At 35.7% G+C, this 17,230-nt stretch overlaps 1 long non-coding RNA gene across 1 annotated transcript; it reads right to left on the bottom strand.

The window, feature by feature from the left end:
- Positions 1-645: 645 nt before the first annotated feature.
- Positions 646-14,380, bottom strand: LOC118763213. Its single transcript, XR_004998963.1, has 3 exons — positions 14,369-14,380; positions 1,467-1,469; positions 646-720 (listed from the first exon to the last, which is right to left on the bottom strand). It is a non-coding gene; the product is annotated as an uncharacterized LOC118763213 (long non-coding RNA).
- Between the last annotated feature and the right edge of the window lie 2,850 nt (positions 14,381-17,230).

Below are 17,230 nucleotides of genomic sequence, written 5' to 3'. Positions count from 1 at the left end.
AATAATAGCAAAAACTTTCTGATGAACGGCAACGAGAAACTCAGAGTAACAGATTTTGTTGAATTTTCTGCTGCTTAAAATAAAGCATATTACTCTACCACTGGTATTTGAGTACTCTTTTTTCCACCTTGTTTCACATTTATGTGTTTACTCCGGTATATATATATATATATTATATATATATATATATATATATATATATATATATATATATATAATATATATATATATATATATATATATATGTATATATATATATATAATTTATATTTGTCTTAGTTGTTAACTATACGGTTTTATTACATGCTGGCTACTTGATAAAATCTTGTAAATATTTTTATCCTTGATTTTATATATATACAAATAAATAAATAAATAAATATATAAATAAACAAATATATATATAATATATATATATATATATTATATATATATATATATATATATATATATATATCCCGTTATTCAGAAAAATACTTTTACCTCGTAAAGAAGCCATTTTCTTTTGTAGGGATATTTTATCCAAGCGGACACCAGTTTTGCGTATTATTCATTGATGATTCTGGATGTTATTCGCGTATTTATTTACTAATGTTCTTGGTTAGTTTGTCTTACCATTTAAGTACTTTTCATTTCTGAAAGTCTAGTTGTCTCTATGGAGATTTCATTCCTTCCGATATAGGAAAAATAATTAATAGTATAAAAAAAACAGAGAATATACTTGGGCGCGGATCCTCTACGGTTGATCGCGGGTATTTTCCGAGCCCCCTCCCCACCCCACCCCGCTTCTCAGCGCGCTTTTTTTTCGTCATATTCCTTCAATATACGATGCCTTACACCTGTTACACATATTTTTTTTCCATTTTTGCCACCTGGGCGTGGATCTATATATTAACCTAATGATTATTAAAAATAATCATTTTTAACCATAGTGCAGTCAGTTTATAAGTTCTTATTTTTTCGGTTACTTTACGTTTCGCCTAATTGTTATTGTCCATATTTGCAGAAACGTTAGCGCGCTGGGCGAAATGCTTAGCAGTATTTCGTCTGCCGCTACGTTCTGAGTTCAAATTCCGTTGGGGTCGACTTTGCCTTTCATCCTTTCGGGGTCGATAAATTAAGTACCAGTTACGCACTGGGGTCGATGTAATCGACTTAATCCGTTTGTCTGTCCTTGTTTGTCCCCTCTATGTTTAGGCCCTTGTGGGTAGTAAAGAAACAGGTATTTCGTCTGTCTTCTGAGTTCAAATTCCGCCGAGGTCGACTTGCCTTTCATCCTTTCGGGGTCGATAAATTAAGTACCAGTTGCGTACTTGGGCCGATCTAATCGACTGCCCCCCGCTCCCCCAAAATTTCGGGCCTTGTGCCTAGAGTAGAAAAGATTATGATGTTATGAAACAATGGCCACTTCTGGATATATTGACAACCATTTTTTCACTTCTCTCGACAGGAGACTGTATTCCGACTGACTGGTAAGCTATTAGTTCTTTTGTTTAACTGTGTTGGATGTTGTTCTAAAACTAGTTCAAAATCGACTTTTTGACCCTACTGGTCAAGGGAAGAAGCTGATGCCAAGAAACTTAGTCATGTTACTATTCCATACTTAATGGTGTATTTGATAAACGCTTTGATCGTAGTTTCACCAGGGCGGCCAGGTCTCTTTATTTTTTCCTGCTACCAACCTTATATTTTGTCGACAGACTATATATTCTGTTACTAATATTTGTACTGTCTCCCCACCTCCGCCTTTATGTTTACCTCGTATAAGTGTTATTGATTATAACATTAATTAATATATTGTTTTATAGAGATTATTAGTCTGGTTATATATATTTCACTGTTGCTGTACAATATTTAATTATATTTTGGAATACTTCCTTTGTTTTACTACTATTGGTATCATAATTTTATCATGTTGGTAACGCATTATGTCACTATAATATATATTATTCGATTGTATTGGATAATTCGATTTACTATGTTAACGTATATCTATATTTCCTAATTTATATCCCATATATCACACATTTCTGATATGCCTTATCCATGACTTTTTTTACTCTTATTTTATCATCTTTATTTATACCTGTTGTATAGATGTTTAACCTTATGTACACAACATAATCCTCTTTGTCGCTTGTTGTAAATTAATAAAAAACCTGAACCAGATCAACAGCTGGATCTCTGATCACTCTAAACATAATACTCTTTCCCGTTTGTCGAAAATTAATTTTAAAAAATCTGAACCAGATTAATCACTGGATCTTCAATAACTCTAAAATATACATCATGCATACGTTGTAACAATATGGGAACAATTGAAACAAGCTCTTAAATTTTGAATAAGCGATAAAACCCGATATTGAAACACAAATAAATATAGTTATGATATCTGTTTCAATAAAGAATTGAATTTTGTTTGTATTTTTATTAATGATATATGGTTAACTGTTTTCTTGCAAAGACTGTGTTGTAACGTAATTTGTTACATAGAATAAAGATAATCAGACATTAGAAACAGTGTAACGAGCTAAACAATCTCTTTACGAACCAACAATCAATATTTCTTGTGAACTAACCAATCGACACTTTCCGACTTCACTGCGACCTAACACAAACTTCACTCGACTCTGAACTCTGAACCTTGACCTCACTCGGATTGTTACTATTTATACTTTACTCGGACCAGGATATCTCTCACAAGGGGGCGTTGTAACTCTCATTACAACATCACTCCTTTTGAGATTTTGACTCCTGCGAGAAAGTGGAATTTCTTTTATTCTTCTTATTTTTTTCTTTCCAGCACTTTTTTTACTTTTAGCTGTTGTATCTCAATTGTTGCCCGACTTTTAAGGTAGTATTGTTCGTTGCACACAACACTTTTTCTTTTCGTTGTACTTAGCACTCTTATTAGCACTCTTTTGTTTTTGAAAATTTAATATATTTTTCATTTAGGTATTACTTCCAGATATTCAGTCTGTTTTCTTTTTCTGAAGTTAGTTCTACAGAGTTCAATATCTCTCAGTACTGGCACTTCAAACATATCATAGAAGACTTCCATTGGTATTACCCTTCGTTCTTCTGTATGTCTCATTTTTATCTGGTTAAAGTGTCTCTTATGTTTCGAACGTTGTCGTTTAATTAAATGTATCATGTTACCTAATCTTTTGATTACACAGCCATCCTCCCAACCTTCTTTACCTGTTTTGTAATATTTCTTGTATTTCCTTCAAATGTATTTTTGTCTTTCCTTTGTATGTATTTCGTTCTTGGCAATAATTTAGCAAACATCGATTTTATTTTACACGAGAACATTAACTCTGCTGGTGACTTTCCTGAATTAGTATTTGGATTTAGCGTTTTTCTATATACTCTGAGTAGGAACTTCATTGTTGTCTTAGTTGTGGGTTTATTACATCTGCATACCTCTGGCCACTTCATATAGCTATCCACAACGATTAGATGGTACGCATCGTTCACTGGTCCAGCGTAGTCGATATGTATCCTGGACCATGGGCTCTCAGTCTCCGGAAACAATTGATATTTTACTGGTGGTGCTTTGGTTGCCAATGCGCAACCTCTACATGTTTTCATCAATTTATCGGGTTCCCTGCTCATAGTCGACCAATATAAAAAAGCTCCTCATTATAGCCTTCATTCTGGATATTCCCGGATGCCTACAGTGTAATTGTTGCAATACTCATTTCTGTAGTGCACATGTTACCACTACTCTCTGCGCATATATTAAGACATTGTTGCATTGCGAGAAATTATTTGAATTTGCTTATTATGCTTATTTTTCAATGTTTCTTTCATTCTTGTAATGGAATTCTCCTCTATGAATTTCATTTTTATATCATGCGCTGTCACCAGCAGTTCCTGGATTATATTACACACAGTACTTCTTATTTCATTTTCTGACTGCAATGACGCAATCACGGTCACTTTTAGCGCTTCCGTGCTCTTGGGAATTAGCCTCGATAAGCAGTCTGCATGACCAATTTTCTTCGAAATATACTGCATCTGAAAATTGTAGTTCAGCAATGTTGTACCCCAGCGTTGTAGTCGGTTCGCTGTATGGGATAGCCAATCACTTCTTTGATCCAAAAATTGATAGTAAAGGATGTGAAAATTTTTAAGCGCAAAAATAATCGATAGTGCCTCCTTCTCCATCTGACTATACTTTTTTCCGCTCCTACCAACGTACGTGAAGCATGAATTACTGGCTTCATATTTCCATCTCTATACTTGTATCGCAAGATTGCTCCTATTCCATACTTCGAAGCATCAGACGCTACAACAATGTCCATTATATGATCGAAATGCGCAAGGGACAAGACAGAAATTAGTATTTTCTTTATGTCTTCAAATGCGTTTTGGCACTTTACTGACCAATTCCATTTCACTTCTTTTTTTAGTGAATCATATAATGGTGCTCTCAATTTATGCATATTTGGAATGTACTGTTGATAGTAATTTGCTAGGCCAAGGAAAACTTGTAATGTCGATATATTCGATGGAGGAGGCATATTCTTGATTGCATCTGCCCTCGGCGGGTCAGGATGCTTTCCATTCTTATCTATGATTTGACCTAGGTATTTGATTTTAGGAAAAAAATTCAAACTTCTCTTCACTGATTGTGAAACTATAATCCTTAATTTTTTTAAAGACACACTTCACGTGTACGATATGCTCATTCCCGCGATTCGCTTTTTATTAACACGTCATCAAGGTAAGAATAGCAAATTGAAAGTCTGCCAACATCTCGTCCATCACCTGAAATATTGCAGGTGCTGCCTTCAGTCCAAAAGATAGTCTATTGTATTTGCATAGACCTCTGTGCGTGTTGACCGTTAACATCTCTGAGTATATTTTTTTATCTACTTTGATATGTAGATATGCGTCAGACATCGAGTTTTGAAAATATTTTTCCTCCGTTTAGTTTAGTAAAAATATATTCTGGGGTCGGTAGTGGATAATGGCTCATTTTTGAACAGTCATTTAAACCGGTCGAAAAATCGGCACACAACCTAATTTTGTTATTTTTCTTTTTATACTTACAATCAGAGCTGCCCATTTCGCGTAATTTACTTTTTTAATGATTCTATTTTTTCCAATCTGTCCAACTGATCGTCCACTTGCTTTATCGCCGCAAAAGGCATTTACCTATTAGGCCTGAACACAAGCGTAACGTTATCATCTAATTCAAAACACGCTCCGGTCTTTGTGCATAGACCTAGTTTGTCCGAGAATACTTGCGGAAACGTATTTTTAAATTTTCTCTTTAACTCTTCAGACGAATTATTTTTAGAGGGACAACAATTTACGTTTTTACAATAGAGACTTATTGAAAGGTCCCATAAATCGAATAATTCTAACCAATCGGTACTAAACAAATAACTTGCATTTTTAACTACGAAAACTTTCGCCTTGCATGTTTTCCCTCGAAATGTGACATTAGTCCACACTTCACCAATGAAATGTAATCTGTTGCCCGTCACCCTACGAGCAGATTTCGCTGTTTTTCTCAACATAGGCTTCCCTATTTTCTTCCACGTGGCCGTATTCATTATTGAAATATCACTTCCAGTATCTAATTGATGTTTAATACGTATTCTATATATTTTTACGTTTACGAATTTTCTTACTTGGGAGTCAATTTTTGTTTCTGCTGAGAGCACTCTTGGATTTTTAACGTTTGACCTTCGTAATTTTGTTCTGCAGTGTGGACACTCGTGATTGTAACATTTTTGCTTTTTAAATCGAGAGTCTCTTCTGAAAGATATTCACTCACATCCATAACATGGGTTAAGACGTGGCGCTCTTTTTTGGTTGTACTTTTCCGGTTGGCATATCTGTATTTTTGAAGAATTCTTTTCTTGAATTTTTTCTACATCGTGTTCCAGGTTCACCATCTTTTGACATTCTTCTACCACGGACTGTAAGGTTAGATCTTGGCTCACTTGTTCCAGTTTAGAAAGAATTCTTAACCGAATTTCTATATCTTTGCTTGCTCTAAGGCCTTGTACGAAAATAAGACACTTGAATGTCTCAAGTGTAAGTTCTTTGTGCTTGAAGCTTTCACACATCCTGTTGACTGTTCCAGCGTATGTGATAAAATCATCATTCACTCTTTTCGTTATATTCCAACACTCCATTCGAGTGTTAAAAAGAGAAGTTTTATTATCGAATATGTTACACAGTAATTCTATTGTTTCTTTAAAACAAATTTCATTGGATTTTCTTCAGCAATATGAAATTACAATAACGTTCATGCTCTAACGGAGCTAGTTTTCACAATAACCACCTCACTTTTTGTTCGTCCGATCATGATTTGCAATCTTGCTTAAAAATCTCCTTGTACCTTCTGTAGTACGATGCAAAAATTATACCCTCCTCTGGGTTATAACTGAATTCATTCATCAAATACGAAACGCCGTCTGGCGAAAATGAAATTACCTAATTTTTGAACTTCTTTGAATATAGCTCCAATAATTGTTGTTGTTGTAATTGTTGCTGTAATAGTTGTTTCTGCAACACCTGTTGCTGCTGTTGTTATTGTTTTTTGCAACTGTACAATGGAAGCGAATAGGTCTTCCTTTATTTAACTAGTTGTATCACGAACAAATTATTAAATAACCTGCGTGAGCTTCGAAACATTCGTCGCCAGATGTTGTAACGCAATTCTATTACGTACAATAAATAAGATAACCAGACAACATTAAAAACAAGGTAACGAACTAACAAATCTCTTTACGAAACAACAATCAATATTCTTTGTGAACTAAATAACTATCACCTTCCGACTTCACTGTGAACTAACACGAACTTCATTCGACTCCGAACGCTGAACCTTGACCTCACTTGGATCGTTACTATTTATACTTTATTCGAACCAATCTACCTCTCGCAAGGGGACGTCGTAGCTCTCATCACAACAGACTGATAAATATGTACTCTCCCAAAAAGTATTGAGAAATCCTTCATTAATGCTGAATTATCTTTGCATATAACTTGACACAAACACAAATAGTATACATACATAGTGCACACACACACACACGCACGCACACGCACGCACACACAACACACACATATATATATAGAGAGAAAGAGACGTCACTACCGCGCCTCATTTGTCAGTCATTAAAATAGTGCATTTGTGCTTAATGAGTTGTTTTGACTCTTATTTCTAGCAATGCGGTACCACTTAGTACCCTCTGTTACTTTAGTGACGCCTGTAAGTTTGCCTTTAGGTTGTTAAATAATAAGCTACCCATATTATATATATATATAAGCTCCCCATATATATATATATATATATATATATATATATATATATAAGCAAGGAAAAATTGTAAAAATGCAAAATGCTAAATTGAAGGAAAATTTTAATGCAAATGGGTGTATGATACACCATTTGCATTAAAATTTTCCTTCAATTTAGCATTCAGCATTTTTACAATTTTTCCTTGCTTATCATTTCTCCACGAGCGGTCAACACAACCCTACCATTTATTGATTATCTATCTATCTATCTATTATATATATATATATATATAGATATATATATTATATATATATATATATATATATATATATAATATATATATATTATATATATATATAACAATTTAGGAATGGCCTAGACAGGCCATTCGTCCACTAGAAACTAGAGCCATAACTCCAACGCCAGTTGTAATTCGGAAATACACTACTTCGGTTGGAGTTATGGCTGTTCTTTCTAGTGACGAATGTCTAGCTCCTAAATTGTTAATTTATACATATTTAGTCTTTACTATTTTCTCTTTTCATTAGGCCGCTTAGCGTAATTTTTACTGAATTTTGCTACCCTAAATATAATATATAATTATATAATATATATATCTATTATATAGAAGGAGCTTCTACAGGACTAGAACTGTTTCATTCAAGAGAAATCATCAGGAGCTTCCTGATGATTTCTCTTGAATAAACAGTTCTAGTCCGTAGAAGCTCCTTCTATATAATATATATTTTACTCTGCTATGTATTGAGACCTTATTATGGTTAAATCCGAATCAATGGGACCTACAATATATATATATATATCTATCTATATATATATATATATAAATAGCTCCCCATATATATATATATATATATATATATATATAATGAGAAATAGATAGGATAATTATCCCACAACTAATTAGTACACGATTCCTTTATTAATCAGGACACAAAAAACTCAAGCGCACTAGCTACCCACATTAATAAATTAAAAATGCGTAATAAGAAATTCAGTCTGGATTGGTGTATTATAATAGAAATCACACCACACAATACACGCACCAGAGGTTGTAAATTATGCACAAAAGAATTGATCAATATACTACGTGCTGACAAAACAATTTTACTTAATAAGATCTCGGATGTCATTATTCATTGTAGACATAAATATTTATCAACTTTTACTATTTACCCATTGTGCATTTGGTAGTTTCATAATGTATTTAAACATGTAAATTTAGCTCTTATTACATGGTTTGCTTGAACAGTATGTTTCGACACAGCATTTGAATTTTAAATACTCTGCGTGGCTGAGGGCATGTCTGAGAGGGCCATTATGAACAGTAGTAATATATATATTATTTATATTATTATATGATCGAACGGCACGCATCCTTTTCCAAGTCAGTTTTATCTTAATAATTACTATGTGCACTCTTCTTCTTTACTACTTCTTCTCTGTCTATCTCTCTCCCTCTCTTGTTCCTCATCCTTTCTGGGTTTTTACTCCCACCCTTCCCTATTCTTCTCCTGTCCCCTTCACCGTTCCCTCTCTCTCACTCCTCCACCTCGACTCTCTCGTCGCTGACAAGTGATGAGAAGGAATCTATCTTTCCGACTACTACCTCCACAAAGAGTAAACGGGTTTATCCTGTCTATTCATAAGCTCGTCTCTTTAAACGTTCAGAATAATTTTTCCATCGTTTTGGCTTAACAACCCTCATCGTTTGTTTGTACTGTTTTGTTCTCATTGTTCTTTCTCTTACTGTTTTTACTGTTTTATTCTCACTGTTCTGTTCTCGTTACCACTCTCACCCTCCGCATAAAAAAACATCCCAAATTTTATTTAATTTGCTTTGCGGGAAGGACTGTTTCAACGAAGTCGCGACTTGTCTTTACCTTCGTAATGCAGAGTAGATGAAGCAGGGACAACTGAAGACGGGGAATATTTTTTATGTTGTATGTCTCGTTTCTCTGTTTTTTTTTCGTTGTTTGAAAAAAGTTCGTTTCTATGTTTTTGTTATGTTTTCGTTTCTCATTGTGTTCAACGTTTTTTTTATGTTCTATATCCATATATGCATGTATATATACATACGTAGGTATGTACATATATGTATGTATATATGCATATATTTATATATTATTTATATTATTATGTGATCGAACGCCACGCATCCTTTTCCGAGCAAGTTTTACCTTATATATATATATATATATATATATATATATATATATATATTATTGCGGCGTAACGTATACCTTGTTCTCTTATGTATGCAAGCATCCCACTACTGTACGACTTATACACACACTTTCTCTATACTTCACTAGTCTCTGTCTTTCTCTTTCCAAATACGCCAGCTAAGCTAAGTTGAACTGTCTAAAGTCGTAAGACACCCGCTGTTTTTGTCCTGTTATTACTATTATTGTTTTTTGTATTTATATTCGTGTGGCACCGTCCGTTTTTCTGTCCTTGTTTCGTTTACATTCGATCCTTTTTCCAAGAAATCTAATGCTCGTAGCTTAGTTTTTCCTTGGGGCTGGCCGGATCGGAGCGATCTCAAGATTAATCAGCCGAAATTGCGAGGATGATCCGGTTCTTGACTGAAGATTAGAGGCTTCGAATGACCCGTCCGTTTTTTGTGTCGTCTATTTGAGTGTTCTGCGTTCTTGTCCCATTTTGTATTTTTATATATATTTTATATATATATATATGTATATATATATATATATATATATATATATATATTATATATATATATATATATATATATATATATATGTTAAATAAAGTTACGTATCCTGGTTTTCACGCTTTTTATTTATTGTATTAAACATTTCTTTTACAATGTTGAAATATGTTAGATATTAAAAAAAATATTTAGTAATGTTCACAACTTATATATTATTCTATACACATTTACACAAACTCGGAAAAAAGTATATATATATATGTATATGTATATGTGTATATATATATATGTATACACACACACATACACACACACACACAAACACACACACACACATACATACATACAAACAAACACACACAGACACACACGCGCACACATACACACACACTATTCTTTTATTCTTTTATTTGTTTCCGTCATTTGACTGCAGCCATGCTGGAGCACCGACTTTAGTCGAGCAAAGCAATTCCAGGAATTATTCTTTGTAAGCCTAGTACTTATTCTATCGGTCTCTCTTGCCGAACCGCTAAATGACGGGGACGTAGACCCACTAGCATCAGTTGTCAAGCGATGTTGGGGGGACAAACACAGACACACAAACATATACATACACACATATATATATATATACGACGGGCTTCTTTTCAGTTTCGTCTACCAAATCCACTCACAAAGCTTTGGTCAACCCGAGGCTATAGTAGAAGACACTTGCCCAAGGTGCCACGCAGTGGGACTGAACCCGGAACCATGTGGTTTGTAAGCAAGCTTTGTAATTTGTACAGTATTACAAATTTAGTCTCTTAACACCCGATTGATATTACCAGTTTCGTGATAATGAACATTTCATTAGCGGAAAGGTAAATTTACAGTCATCGCACATGGTTGAATTGAAAAGTATTGTTTAGGTTCCTTTTTTTAATGGAGGTTTGATAGCACCATATCCGTTTAGGAATCTCAGAGATGTTAAAAATAAAACAGAACATACAGCCTTGTTATTTTGATATGTTTACAGATAACCTAGTACTCTCTTTTTAAAAAACCTAGTTGATTAGTCACTATTATATTACGCCAGATAGAATCCAGCAGGGATGCGCCATATTTTATTCTTTGATTCTTTTATTTGTTCCAGTCATTTGACTGCGGTCATGCTGGAACACTGCCTTTAGTCGATCAAATCGATCCCAGAACGTATTCGTTGTAAGCCTGGTACTTATTCTATCGGTATCTTTTGCCGAACTGCTAAGTTATGGGGACGTAGACCCACTAGCATCAGTTGTCAAGCGATGTTGGGGGGACAAACACAGACACACAAACATATACATACACACATATATATATATATATTATATATATATATATATATATATATATATATATATATATGTACGACGGGCTTCTTTCAGTTTCCGTCTACCAAATCCACTCACGAGGCTTTGGTCGGCCCGAGGCTATAGTAGAAGACACTTGCCCGAGGTACCACGCAGTGGAGCTGAACCCGGAACCATGTGGTTGGTAAACAAGCTACTTACCACACAGCGCTACACCTGCGCCTATATATATAGGGAGAATTCACAAAAAAAGTCGAAGACAATTGGTGTAGACAACAAATAATGTATTAGTATAACGCTCCGGAAGTGAAAAAGTCTTTAACGTTTCAAGCACACACTCTTCCACAGAAAGGAACACAGAAAGAAACAAGGAGCGAAAATAAGGAATGTGTAGTGGCTAGCGATCTATCATGGCGAATATATATTATAGTTAAAAAGGACGTCAAACATTAAGGCAAGTTAGATATCTCAAGGCATATACAATATTATTATAGGAAGAAATTCAAAATCTTACAGCTGTTTCTGAGATATCCTAAGTAGATGAATTTATATTTATATTTATTTATAACTTAACCTTATGCACTTTCTAAAATCTCTGACGAAGCCTAGAGAAACACCCAAGTACCTCAATTTCATCTACTTATTACTTCAGCCTACTGGAGGAATAAAGGTTGAATGAGGTATTTTTGCCTCTTGGCTGAAACAGCTGTAAGATATTTTCCCAATTTATATTCCTGTATGTTATATTTTAATAATTACTGGTATCTTTATATATTAATATATTTTACATGTAAAGGATAATATGCTATACATGTATGTATATTCTTGTAATTGTCATTTTAGTAAATAAATAAATAAGTTGACATAATATAATGTCTGAAAGTTGATGAACCACCTACTGATCCCCTCCATTTTCTTATTGCTCTATAAATTAATGGTAAAATAAGTCTTTACCCTCACCCATTTCGTACACTCGGTAATGTAATTGCAATGCAATAAACTTGTGTATTAATAATTGTGTATTCTACCAGCAGAATATTGGATAGATATTATCCTTTAGTTAGTTGGATTCACAACCTCTAACTTTCTTGAAATATATATACATATATAGATATTCATGTATCTGTTTCAACTTAATAATCCGTTATACATTTATAAAACTAATTTATAGTCTTTTATCTTTTACATGTTCCTGTTCGTGAGCTGTAGCCATCCATGATCTCCAAGATTTAATAGAATAGAAATAGTAATTATTCGCATACACACTGAATAGAAAAGTATTAGTTACATACATACATGCACATCGCATTGGCGAACTATATGTTTGTTAGATATATGTGTGTACACATCTGCATGCATCTCACAAAAATGGTCGACTTAAGTATATTCAGAATATAATTCTAGAACGAAGATACATTGTGGCATTTTTGAATAGTTTTAATTAATTTAAGATAAACGTCTTCAAAATAAAACTCATTTGTAATAAAACTGTGTTTGGATTGAATGTTCAGGAAAATTCTAGTTTTGTTAATGTTGATGATTTCAGAGAAATTGCAATGAAAATCAGCACTTGCGAATGAAAAGACGATACTTTGGGGAAATTCACATTAAATTCGTGCTAACCTATAAAGATTAAAATACCCAACACGTCTGATTATAAAAATTTTGGCGGTGGATATCGAGTATTTGGGAATACTAATGATTTGATTGTGTTTCTAACTCGGCATTAGAGTCATATCGATGTGAAGGTACGGTGGTATATGCGATAGAATCAGGCTTAATATATTTCTGATATCGGTTGTATTAAGGCAGGTGATAATTTTTTCTGTGGAAGCGCAATGGCCCAGTAGCTAGGGCAGCGTACTCGCGGTCGAAAGATCGCGGTTTCGATTCCCAGACCGGGTGTTGTGTGTGTTTATTAAGCGAAAACACCTAAAAAAAAGCTCCATGAGGCTCCGGCAGGGGTTGGTGGCGACCCCTGTTGTACTCTTTTGTCACAACTTTCTCTCACTCTCTCTTCCTGTTTCTTGAGTAACGCTGCAATGGACTGGCGTCCCGTCCAACTAGGGGGAAACAGTAACCGGGCACATGAGCCTGGCTAGGCTTGAAAAGGGCGAGAAAGAAAGATAATTCTTTCTAATTTGGGCATAAGGTCTGTGATTTTAGTGGGAAGGGGGTAAGTAGATCGGTGCAGTACTTAATTGGTAGTTTATTTTATCGGCCCAGAAAAGATGGATGACTAAGTCGAACTCGGCGGGATTTGAGCTCAAAACATGAATCGTAAGAAATGCCGCTAAGCATTTTGTCCGACGCGCTAACAATTCTACCAGTTCATCGGTTTAATATAGCAGGTAATAATAATTTTAAATTTTAGCACAAAGCCAGCAATTGCGGGGAATGGGGTTAGTCGATTACATCGACCTCAGTGCTCATCTTGAGCTTATTTTATTCACTCTGAAAGGAGGAAAGGCAAAGTCGATCTCGGCAGAATTTGAACTCATAACGTAAAGTTGGACGAAATACCGCTAAGCATCTTGACCGGCGTGTTAACGATTCTGCCAGCTTGCCGACTTAGATATAAGAAATAAGAATAATGGTTTCACATTTTGCCGCAAAGTCAACCACTTTGGAGAAGGGGATGAATCGATTACATCGACCCCAGTGTTCAACTGGTACTTATTTTATCGACTTCGAAAGGATGAAAGACAGGGTCGACTTTGGCGGAATTTGAATTGAGCACCTAAAAGCAGACGAAATACCGCTAAGCGTTTTTGCTCGACGTGATAACGATTCCTCCAGCTCGCCGCCTCATATATAACAGGTAATAATGAGGGAGACAGTAACAAGAGACAAGTGGATTGACAACGAGCTAACAAGGGAGCCTATACGTAAGTCGTTTGAAATGTTCCTCAAATCGCACCTTACCGTTTCCAGAAAATGGGATATATATATATATATATATATATATATAGTAGAATAAGAAGAAGTAAGTTCTTGATACAGTACTATATATTTGAAGAAATGTGTAGAGATGGCTTTTCTGGGATAACTTTTTAAAAAAGCCATCTCTACTCATTTTTCAATGAGCGAAAGCGAAATCGAAATCGAACTGAACCAGCCAGGATCCCTGGTCTGGTGGTACGTAAAAAGCACTATCCGACTCGTGGCCGATGCCAGCACCGCCTCGACTGGCTTCCGTGCCGGTGGCACATAAAATACACCAATCCAACCGTGGCCGTTGCCAGCCTCGCCTGGCACCTGTGCAGGTGGCACGTAAAAAGCACCCACTACACTCACGGGGTGGTTGGCGTTAGGAAGGGCATCCAGCTGTAGAAACATTGCCAGATAAGACTGGAGCCTGGTGCAGCCTTCTGGCTTCCCAGATCCCCGGTCGAACCGTCCAACCCATGCTAGCATGGAGAACGGACGTTAAACGATGATGATGATGATGATGATATATATATATATATATATATGTATGTATGTATGTGTGTGTATGTGTGTATGTGTGTATGTGTGTGTGTGTGTGTGTGTGTGTGTGTGTGTGTCCTTGACTGTCTTGATAACTTGATAACTGGTGTTGTGTTTACGTCCCAGTAACACAGCGGTTCGGCAAAAGAGGTCTGATAGAGTAAGTACCAGCGTCAAAGAAAAGTGTACTGGCGTCGATTCGTTCGACTAAAATCCTTCAAGGCAGTGCCCCAGCTAGGCTGCAGTCCAGTGACTGAAAATCTAATGACTAAAAAAGAACTAAAACATAACAGAAACGATTAATTCGATCCCAAGTTGCTTATTCTATCGACTCCGTAAGCGAGGAAAGTAAAGTTAACTGCAGCGTGATTTGAACTTAGAACTCAGAATGATGTAACTAAAGACTTGCAAAGCAATTTCCTCCCCACCGCCTTCACCACTCATGCAATGCCACCACCATTCTACTTGGCTCGAAGTTGGATGATCATCAACCGAGAAATGAAACGTATTCAATTCGGAATCCTTATATGCACTGATTGCTGCTACGTCTATACACATCTTTACTATACATTATATCTACTCTAGATATATCTTAAAACTATACTACATCTGTATACATCGATATACATCTATACTTTAACTGTGTACGACTATACGCATCCATACGATACCAATGCTACGCCTACACATAGCAACATATCTATACGATATCTATACTATATATACATATATGCAACGTCTACATTGTATCTATACTATATCTATACTGCATTTATACACATCTATATACATCCATACATCATCTTTATACGATTATACACAAGCATAATATATATCAATGCTATATTTATACACTGCTACTTGTCTATACAACATCTATGCTGTATAAACATCTATACTGTATAAATATCTATACTACAGTTATATTATATCTATATTAGGTCTAGACTACATCTGTACACGTCTATATACAATAATACAGTGATTGCTACTGCATCTATACTGAACAACCTTGGATCGTCTGGTAAATGCCCTTGCTTTCGAACAGACCCCCACCCACCCAGATTCAAACGTTCATGATAACTCTCTCAACATTCTGGAGTGAAGAGAGACCGGCGGTTTCTTCATACATTAAAAACAAAACAAACAATTACGGGTCCCAGAAGGACTCCCCTAATAACTCAGACTTCGGTACAGTTTTAAGATTCTCGCAGAGGTGGCGGAGGGGGTTATCTAACTATTTTATAGACATTTTGAAAGAAATCAATATTGTGTTAGAAACCAATATTTTATTGATTTCTGGTGTTAGCGTCATCAACAATACTCCATCGTTTAATGTCTCGGTGAGAAATGCGTCTTATTCTTCCCATCCATCATTATTTTATTTTTCAGTATTTCTCGTATTACAAGATACTCTTGATTGTTCTTATGAACGACGATGATATTAAAGCACCATTCTTGTTGTTGCTGTTGCTGATTGTGTTGTTGCCATTGACGTTGTTGATGTTGCTATTGTAGCTATAGTGTTAGCAGATTCTTCAAATTCGCACCATACTTTTTTGTAGCTTTTGGTCGGCCAATCTTTCAGCTCGTTGTTGTTGTCGCCTTATTATTTGACCCCAAATAAAGGGGACGAGCCGGCAGAATCATTAGTGTGACGAACAAAATGCTTAGTGGCATTTATTATGACTTTTTCGTTCGTTCTGAGTTAAAATTTCGCCGAGATCTATTCTGCCTATCATCTTTTCCAGGTCGATAAAATAAGTACTGGGGGTCGATGTAACTTAACCCATCCAACCCGCCCGCCAAATTTGCTGATCTTTCTGCCAAAATTTGAATCCATTATTTAACCTTAGATCGGCTCTAATTGTGCAGACCTGTTAACCAAAGTTTTCAATTCCTTATCATCCGCACCTACTGTGTTCTCGCTCTTTACCGAACGTGTTACTCAAGATCTATTTTAACCAATTCATCAATTCATTTTTATGATTCTAAGGTATGGTTCAAAGAAGATTTAGCTGCTGTTTCCGTCAGGTAGAGCGACTGTGGAGGCACATGGCCTAGTGGTTAGAGCAGCGGACTCGCGGTCGAAAGATCGCGGGTTCGAATCTCAGACCGGGCAATGTGTGTGTTTATGAGCGAAACACCTAAGCTCCACGCGGCTCCGGCAGAAGGTAATGGCGAACTCTGCTGACTCTTTCACCACAACTTTCTTTCCTCTTACAGCTCACCTGCGACGGACCGGCGTCCCGTCCAGGTGGAGAACCTATACGCCAAGGAAACCGGGAAACCGGCCTTATGAGCCAGGCATGGCTTGAGAAGGAAAAAACAACAGGTAGAGCGACTAAGTGAAAACCCATTCGTTTACACTCCAACTTTCGGATTTTGAAGGTCAGTAGACTACTAATCAACCATTTTCCTTCGGAGTTATCTCCTTCATTAACTGAAATGGTGTCAAGAAGG

This window comes from Octopus sinensis, linkage group LG4 (assembly GCF_006345805.1).
Source record: "Octopus sinensis linkage group LG4, ASM634580v1, whole genome shotgun sequence".
Classification (NCBI taxonomy): domain Eukaryota; kingdom Metazoa; phylum Mollusca; class Cephalopoda; order Octopoda; family Octopodidae; genus Octopus; species Octopus sinensis.
Note: the sequence above shows the minus strand (reverse complement) of the source record. Positions and strands in the feature narration are given on the sequence as shown.